Source organism: Triticum dicoccoides, chromosome 3A (genome assembly GCF_002162155.2).
Source record: "Triticum dicoccoides isolate Atlit2015 ecotype Zavitan chromosome 3A, WEW_v2.0, whole genome shotgun sequence".
NCBI lineage: Eukaryota > Viridiplantae > Streptophyta > Magnoliopsida > Poales > Poaceae > Triticum > Triticum dicoccoides.
Window position 1 is genome coordinate 510,417,067 of NC_041384.1, and position 9,987 is coordinate 510,427,053.

Consider the following 9,987-nt stretch of genomic DNA (forward strand, 5'->3'; position numbering starts at 1 on the left):
AACCTCCCGGTACTCCGGTAAAATCCCGATTTCACCCGGAACACTTCCGATATCCAAACATAGGCTTCCAATATATCAATATTTATGTCTCGACCATTTCGAGACTCCTCGTCTTGTCCGTGATCACATCCGGGACTCCGAACAACCTTCGGTACATCAAAATGCATAAACTCATAATATAACTGTCATCGTAACCTTAAGCGTGCGGACCCTACGGGTTCGAGAACAATGTAGACATGACCGAGACACGTCTCCGGTTAATAACCAATAGCGGAACCTGGATGCTCATATTGGCTCCTACATATTCTACGAAGATCTTTTATCGGTCAGACCGCATAACAACATACGTTGTTCCCTTTGTCATCGGTATGTTACTTGCCCGAGATTCGATCGTCGGTATCCTATACCTAGTTCAATCTCGTTACCGGCAAGTCTCTTTACTCGTTCTGTAATACATCATCCCGCAACTAACTCATTAGTTGCAATGCTTGCAAGGCTTAAGTGATGTGCATTACCGAGAGGGCCCAGAGATACCTCTCGACAATCGGAGTGACAAATCCTAATCTCGAAATACGCCAACCCAACATGTACCTGTGGAGACACCTGTAGAGCTCCTTTATAATCACCCAGTTACGTTGTGACGTTTGGTAGCACACAAAGTGTTCCTCTAGCAAACGGGAGTTGCGTAATCTCATAGTCATAGGAACACGTATAAGTCATGAACAAAGAAATAGCAACATACTAAACGATCGGGTGCTAAGCTAATGGAATGGGTCATGTCAATCAGATCATTCACCTAATGATGTGATCCCATTAATCAAATAACAACTCTTTGTCCATGGTTAGGAAACATAACCATCTTTGATTAACGAGCTAGTCAAGTACAGGCATACTAGTGACACTCTGTTTGTCTATGTATTCACACATGTATTATGTTTCCGGTTAATACAATTCTAGCATGAATAATAAACATTTATCATGAAATAAGGAAATAAATAATAACTTTATTATTGCCTCTAGGGCATATTTCCTTCAGTCTCCCACTTGCACTAGAGTCAATAATCTAGATCACATCACCATGTGATTAACATCGATAGTTTTCATCATTATGTGATTAACACCTATAGTTCATATCGCCATGTGACCAACACCCAAAGGGTTTACTAGATTCAGTAATCTAGTTCACATCGCCATGTGATTAACACCCAAAAAGTGATCATGTTTTGCTTGTGAGAGAAGTTTAGTCAAAGGGTCTGCCACATTCAGATCCGCATGTATTTTGCAAATTTCTATGTCAACAATGCTCTGCATGGAGCTACTCTAGTTAATTGCTCCCACTTTCAATATGTATCCAGATTGAGACTTAGAGTCATCTGGATCAGTGTCAAAACTTGCATCGACGTAACCCTTTACAACGAACCTTTTGTCACCTCCGTAATCGAGAAACATATCCTTATTCCACTAAGGATAATTTTGACCGCTGCCCAGTGATCTACTCCTAGATCACTATTGTACTCCCTGCCAAAATCAGTGTAGGGTATACAGTAGATCTGGTACATAGCATGGCATACTTTATAGGACCTATGGCTGAGGCATAGGGAATGATTTCCATTCTCTTTCTATCTTCTGCCGTGGTCAAGTTTTGAGTCTTACTCAATTTCACACCTTGTAACACAGGCAAGAACTCTTTCTTTGACTGTTCTATTTTGAACTACTTCAAAATCTTGTCAAGGTATGTACTCATTGAAAAACTTATCAAGCGTCTTGATCTATCTCTATAGATCTTGATGTTCAATATGTAAGCAGCTTCACCGAAGTCTTTCTTTGAAAAACTCCTTTCAAGCACTCATTTATGCTTTGCAGAATAATTCTACATTGTCTCTGATCAACAATATGTCATTCACATATACTTATCAGAAATGCTGTAGTGCTCCCACTCACTTTCTAGTAAATACAGGCTTCACCGCAAGTCTATATAAAACTATATGCTTTGATCAACTTATCAAAGCGTATATTCCAACTCCGAGATGCTTGCACCAGTCCATAAATGGATCGCTGGAGCTTGTATATTTTGTTAGCACCTTTAGGATTGACAAAACCTTCTTGTTGCATCACATACAACTCTTCTTTAATAAATCCATTAAGGAATGCAGTTTTGTTTATCCATATGTCAGATCTCATAAAATGCGGCAATTGCTAACATGATTCGGACAGACTTAAGCATAGATACGAGTGAGAAAATCTCATCATAGTCAACACCTTGAACTTGTCGAAAACCTTTTGCGACAATTCTAGCTTTGTAGATAGTAACACTACTATCAGCGTCCGTCTTCCTCTTGAAGATCCATTTATTTTCTATGGCTTGCCGATCATCGGGCAAATCCATCAAAGTCCATACTTTGTTCTCATACATGGATCATATCTCAGATTTTATGGCCTCAAACCATTTCGTGGAATCTAGGCTCATCATCGCTTCCTCATAGTTCGCAAGTTCGTCATGTTCAAGTAACATGACTTCCAGGACAGGATTACCGTACCACTCTGGTGCAGATCTCACTCTGGTTTACCTACGAGATTCGGTAGTAACTTGATCTGAAGTTACATGATCATCATCATTAGCTTCCTCACTAATTGGTGTAGTTGTCACAGGAACAAATTTTTGTGATGAACTACTTTCCAATAAGGGAGAAGGTACAATTACCTTATCAAGTTTTCTACTTTCCTCCGACTCACTTCTTTCGAGAGAAACTCCTTCTCTAGAAAGGATCCATTCTTAGCAACGAATGTCTTGCCTTCGGATCTGTGATAGAAGGTGTACCCAACTGTCTCCTTTGGGTATCCTATGAAGACATATTTCTCCGATTTGGGTTTGAGCTTATCAGGATGAAACTCTTTCATATAAGCATCGCAACCCCAAACTTTAAGAAACGACAACTTTGGTTTCTTGCCAAACCACAGTTCATACGGTGCCGTCTCACCGGATTTAGATGGTGCCTTTTTTAACGTGAATGCAGCTGTCTCTAATGCATAACCCCAAAACTATAGTGGTAAATCAGTAAGAAACATCATAGTTTGCACTATATCCAATAAAGTACGGTTATGACGTTCGGACACACCATTATGCTGTGGTGTTCCAGGTGGCGCGAGTAGTGAAACTATTTCACATTGTTTTAACTGAAGACCAAACTCATAACTCAAATACTCTTCTCCACGATCAGATCGTAGAAACTTTATTTTCTTGTTACGATGACTTCACTCTGAAATTCTTTGAACTTTTCAAATGTTTCAGACTTATGTTTCATCAAGTAGATATACTCATATTTGCTCAAATCATCTGTGAAGATCAGAAAATAATGATACCTGTCGTGAGTCTCAATATTCATCGGACCACATACATTAGTATGTATGATTTCCAAAAAATTTGTTGCTCGCTCCATTGTTCCGAAGAACGGAGTCTTAGTCATCTTGCCCATGAGGCATGGTTCGCAAGCATCAACTGATTCATAATCAAGTGATTCCAAAAGCCCATCAGCATGGAGTTCCTTCATGCGCTTTACACCAATATGACCTAAACAGCAGTGCCACAAATAAGTTGCACTATCATTATTAAATTTGCATCTTTTGGTTTCAATATTATGATTATGTGTATTACTATGATCGAGATCCAACGAACTATTTTCATTGGGTGTGTAACCATATAAGGTTTTATTCATGTAAACAGAACAACAATTTATTCTCTTACTTAAATGAATAACCGTATTACAATAAACATGATCAAATCATATTCATGCTCAACGCAAACACCAAATAACACTTATTTAGGTTCAACACTAATCCCAAAAGTATAGGGAGTGTGCGATGATGATCATATCAATCTTGGAACCACTTCCAACACACATCGTCACTTCACCCTTAACTAGTCTCTGTTTATTCTGCAACTCCCGTTTCGAGTTACTAATCTTAGCAACTGAACTAGTATCTATTACTTAGGGGTTGCTATAAACACTAGTAAAGTACACATCAATAATATGTATATCAAATATACTTATGTTCACTTTGCCATCCTTCTTATCCTCCAATCACTTGGGGTAGTTCTGCTTCCAGTGACCAGTCCCTTTGCAGTAGAAGCACTTAGTCTCAGGCTTAGGATCAGACTTGGGCTTCTTCACTTGAGCAGCAACTTGCTTGCTGTTCTTCTTGAAGTTCCCCTTCTTCCCTTTGCCCTTTTCTTGAAACTAGTGGTCTTGTCAACCATCAACAATTGATGTTTTTCTTGATTTCTACCTTCGTTGATTTCAGCATCACGAAGAGCTTGGGAGTTGTTTCCGTTATCCCTTGCATATTATAGTTCATCACGAAGTTCTACTAACTTGGTGATGGTGACTAGAGAATTCTGTCAATCACTATCTTATCTGGAAGATTAACTCCCACTTGATTCAAGCGATTGTAGTACCCAGACAATCTGAGCACATGCTCACTAGTTGAGCGATTCTCCTCCATCTTTTAGCTATAGAACTTGTTGGAGACTTCATATCTCTCAACTCGGGTATTTGCTTGAAATATTAACTTCAACTCCTGGAACATCTCATACGGTCCATGACGTTCAAAACGTCTTTGAAGTCCCGATTCTAAGCCATTTAAGTATGGTGCACTAAACTATCAAGTAGTCATCATATTGAGCTAGCCAAACGTTCATAACGTCTGCATCTGCTCCTGCAATAGGTCTGTCACCTAGCGGTGCATCAAGGACATAATTCTTCTATGCAGCAATGAGGATAAACCTCAGATCACGAATCCAATCCGCATCATTGCTACTAACATCTTTCAACACAATTTTCTCTAGGAACATATCAAAATAAACACAGGGAAGCAACAACGCGAGCTATTGATCTATAACGTAATTTGCAAAATACTACTAGGACTAAGTTCATGATAAATTTAAGTTCAATTTAATCATATTACTTAAGAACTCCCACTTAGATAGACATCCCTCTAATCCTCTAAGTGATTACGTGATCCAAATCAACTAAACCATGTCCGATCATCACGTGAGATGGAGTAGTTTCATTGGTGAACATCGCTATGTTGATCATATCTACTATATGATTCACGCTCGACCTTTCGGTCTCCGCGTTCCGAGGCCATATCTGTATATGCTTGGCTCGTCAAGTATAACCTGAGTATTCCGCATGTGCAACTATTTTGCACCCGTTATATTTGAACGTAGAGCCTATCACACCCGATCATCACGTGGTGTCTCAGCACGAAGAACTTTCGCAACGGTGCATACTCAGGGAGAACACTTCTTGATAATTAGTGAGAGATCATCTTATAATGCTACCGTCAATCAAAGCAAGATAAGATGCATAAAAGATAAACATCACATGCAATCAATATAAGTGATATGATATGGCCATCATCATCTTGTGCTTGTGATTTCCATCCTCGAAGCACCGTCGTGATCACCATCGTCACTGGCGCGACACCTTGATCTCCATCGTAGCATCATTGTCGTCTCGCCAATCTTATGCTTCCACGACTATCACTACCACTTAGTGATAAAGTAAAGCATTACAGCGCGATTGCATTGCATACAATAAAGCGACAACCATATGGCTCCTGCCAGTTGCCGATAACTCGGTTACAAAACATGATCATCTCATACAATAAAATTTAGCATCATGTCTTGACCATATCACATCACAACATGCCCTACAAAAACAAGTTAGACGTCCTCTACTTTGTTGTTGCATGTTTTACGTGGCTGCTACGAGCGTAAGCAAGAACCAATCTTACCTACGCATCAAAACCACAATGATAGTTTGTCAAGTTGGTGCTGTTTTAACCTTCGCAAGGACCGGGCGTAGCCACACTCGGTTCAACTAAAGTTGGAGAAACTGTCACCCGCAAGCCACCTATGTGCAAAGCACGTCGGGAGAACCGGTCTCGCGTAAGCGTACGCGTAATGTCGGTCTGGGCCGTTTCGAGACTCCTCGTCTTGTCCGTGATCACATCCGGGACTCCGAACAACCTTCGGTACATCAAAATGCATAAACTCATAATATAACTATCATCGTAACCTTAAGCGTGCGGACCCTACGGGTTCGAGAACAATGTAGACATGACCAAGACACGTCTTCGGTCAATAACCAATAGCGGAACCTGGATGCTCATATTGGCTCCTACATATTCTACGAAGATCTTTTATCGGTCAGACTGCATAACAACATACGTTGTTCCCTTTGTCATCGGTATGTTACTTGCCCGAGATTCGATCGTCGGTATCCTATACCTAGTTCAATCTCGTTACTGGCAAGTCTATTTACTCGTTCTGTAATACATCATCCCGCAACTAACTCATTAGTTGCAATGCTTGCAAGGCTTAAGTGATGTGCATTACCGAGAGGGCCCAGAGATACCTCTCCGATAGTTGAAGTGACAAATCCTAATCTCGAAATACGCCAACCCAACATGTACCTTTGGAGACACCTATAGAGCTCCTTTATAATCACCCAGTTATGTTGTGACGTTTGGTAGCACAAAGTGTTCCTCTGGCAAACAGGAGTTGCATAATCTCATAGTCATAGGAACATGTATAAGTCATGAAGAAAGCAATAGCAACATACTAAACGATCGGGTGCTAAGCTAATGGAATGGGTCATGTCAATCAGATCATTCACCTAATGATGTGATCCCGTTAATCAAATAACAACTCTTTGTCCATGGTTAGGAAACATAACCATCTTTGATTAATGAGCTAGTCAAGTAGAGGCATACTAGTGACACTCTGTTTGTCTATGTATTCACACATGTATTATGTTTCCGGTTAATACAATTCTAGCATGAATAATAAAAATTTATCATGAAATAAGGAAATAAATAATAACTTTATTGTTGCCTCTAGGGAATATTTCCTTCAATGTAATGCACCTTTGTACGGTCAAATTTCAAGGTTCTCTATTTGACATATCTCTATACTTGTAGAGGGACGAGGAGACTGGGAAGGAACCAACTATTCTACAACTTTGGCAGATCACTCATACACGAAATGGATCATGGTCTAATGAAGAATCACAGACTGTTTATGTGAGAAACATTTTCAAACAAATAAATCTAGCTTGTTACATTACTTATGTTGTGTAATATCATATTAACATTTTTAACAACTTAAGTATGCTATCTTTATGTGGTGTACGACAATGCACGCAGCCAGATTAGGGAGAAAGAAGGAGAGATTGGTGGTACAATTTCAAGTGAAGAGCAAAACAATATTTTCCAGAATAGCTACAAATATACTATGGAAAGTACATCATTGAAGCATCGTGGCTGAGGATACATGGCTAATCCGCCTAGCGGTTCTGAAAGACTACATTCTGAAATCCAGAGGCAAAATGCTGAGCTAACCCTCGAGGTTCATGACTTAAGGAGGCAAATTGTTGAACAACAGGCAGAGAGGCAAAGAGAACGAGAAGAAGAGCGAGTTGCCAGGGAAAAACAGCTTGAGGAGGAACACATAGCAAGGCAGAGAGAACTTGAGGAGGCTAAGCAAGCAATGATGCATGATATTATGAATGAGGTTAGGCAATCAATGAGGTCGGATGTTGAGCAGATATTGGGAACTCAACAGGAAGACGCACATCAGGTAATACAAAAGCTTTCAATTTAGTACAGTTATGTTCTATGGAGAAAAGTAAATCTTGTGAGTTATCCATTCAATGCAGTTTTCCCAAGCAAGGGATGCTCCAAGAAACGGAACTGGAAATTGGTCAAGTTCTCTGTTTAAAAATTCGAGCATGATTACTCAACACCAGCTTATGCAAGCAGCTAAACACCATCGTCGTCCTCCAAGTGACAAGGTATTTGACAAAATTATGAGATCTAGTTTCCATTGAAGCATGTACATGCCGAACTATACCATCTGAAACTGAACACAACACAAAAGACAAGGCAAAAAAGAATCTGTACCTCGAAGGCAACCACCACACTAGTGCAGCCCCAGTAAACAACTTCTAAACTTATACTAGGCTGGAGAAAATAGATTTCAGCAACATGCTACATTTCTTGGTAAACTCATATCAAGTGATACATCACTGATAGGATAATTTTTAGACTTTTACTACATGATCAGTCATGAAGAGGAGAAGAAAATAGTTGATTCAAGAAAATGCAAGTAAAACAAAGAAAAACTTGTGCCTTGGTTTGCATGTGTTTCTACCACACATGCTAATTATTAAGTGAAATACTAAGTTGAGAAACATAATAAGCATGCCAACCTTTTCTTCTATACGTGCAATAGCCTATACTGGAACAACCAGCAGATTACATGCCAAGTATAAACTGGTGGAACTCATGTTATCCATGCATTGGTGTACGGATTACCCTTTCTGCTTTTCATTAGTATGTTTACATAGAAAAAAGGCATGATTACTTTCTCAAGTAGCATGATCAACCCTTTAGTTCTCTGCCTACTTTGAGATATTAATGTTTATGTGCCACAAATAAAAAGAGGCAAATATCTTCTTTCGTGAATGCCCTCAACGAGGAAACCTGATGTATTTCATTGAAATTCGGTCATTCATGTTAGAATAGAAACTTTTGTATTCGCTGCTCAATAATCATCTATTTATAGACCTTGTATCTGGCTAAACAACACCTATCTTTTCTTGCTAAATGAATGTACAGAAGTAGCCATAGTAATATGTCAGAAGTGCTAATGAATAAATATTACAGTACATTCTTGATATGGATTATAAATATGGAATCCATCCCATGTAGAATCATCAACCCTTATTTATAATCATTTTTATTGTGTATTGTCTTTACTCTCTTAACTAACTATAAGCTTCAAATTTTGTTTTTGCCTTATAGGATGGTTTTCTCTAAATGACGAAGAAAGATCCCAACAAGATTTATTACCAGTTTATGTAACGCCCTCGTTGCGGCTATATCTCCCACGTGTCGAAGCACGACTTAGAGGCGTAACCGCATTGAAAGCAATGTCGCAAGTGAGGTAATCTTCACACAACCCATGTAATACATAAGGGAAAGAGATACATAGTTGGCTTACAATTGCCACTTCACACAATTACATGAATAAAGCATTACATCATCCAAATACAATCAAGGTCCGACTACGGAACCAAAATAAAAGAAGAACCCCAAAAGCGACAAAGGTCCGCGATCGACCCCAACTGGGCTCCACTACTGATCAACTAGAACGAAACAACATAAAGGACAAGATCTTCATAGAGCTCCTCCTTGAGCTTGGTTGCGTCATCTGCATGGACTCATCGGCAACTGCAAGCTGGTTTTGGAAGTATCTGTGAGCCACGGGGACTCAGCAATCTCGCACCCTCGCGATCAAGACTATTTAAGCTTATGGGTAAGGTAAAAGTATGAGGTGGAGCTCCAGACAAGCGACTAGCATATATGATGGCTAACATACGCAAATGAGAGCGAGATGAGAAGGCAAAGCACGATCGATAAAAGTATGATCAAGAAGTGATCATATAGCAACCTACGTCAAGCATAACTCCAACACCGTGTTCACTTCCCGGACTCCACCGAAAAGAAACCATCACGGTTACACACGCGGTTGATTCATTTTAATTAAGTTAAGGTTCAAGTTATCTACAACCGGACATTAACAAATTCTCATCTGCCCATAACCGCGGGCATGGCTTCCGAAAGTTCAAATCCCTGCAGGGGTGTCCCAACTTAGCCCATCACAAGCTCTCACGGTCAACGAAGGAATAGACCTCCTCCCGAGACATTCCGATCAGACTCGGTATCCCGGTTCTACAACACATTTCGACAGGGTAAAACTAAACCAGCAACACCACCCGAATGTGCCGACAAATCCCGATAGGAGCTGCACATATCTCGTTCTCAGGGCACACTCAGATGAGACTAGCTCCGAGTAAAACCAACCCTCAAGTTTCCCCAAGGTGGCCCCGCAGGCAGCTCAGTTCGGACCAACACTCAGAG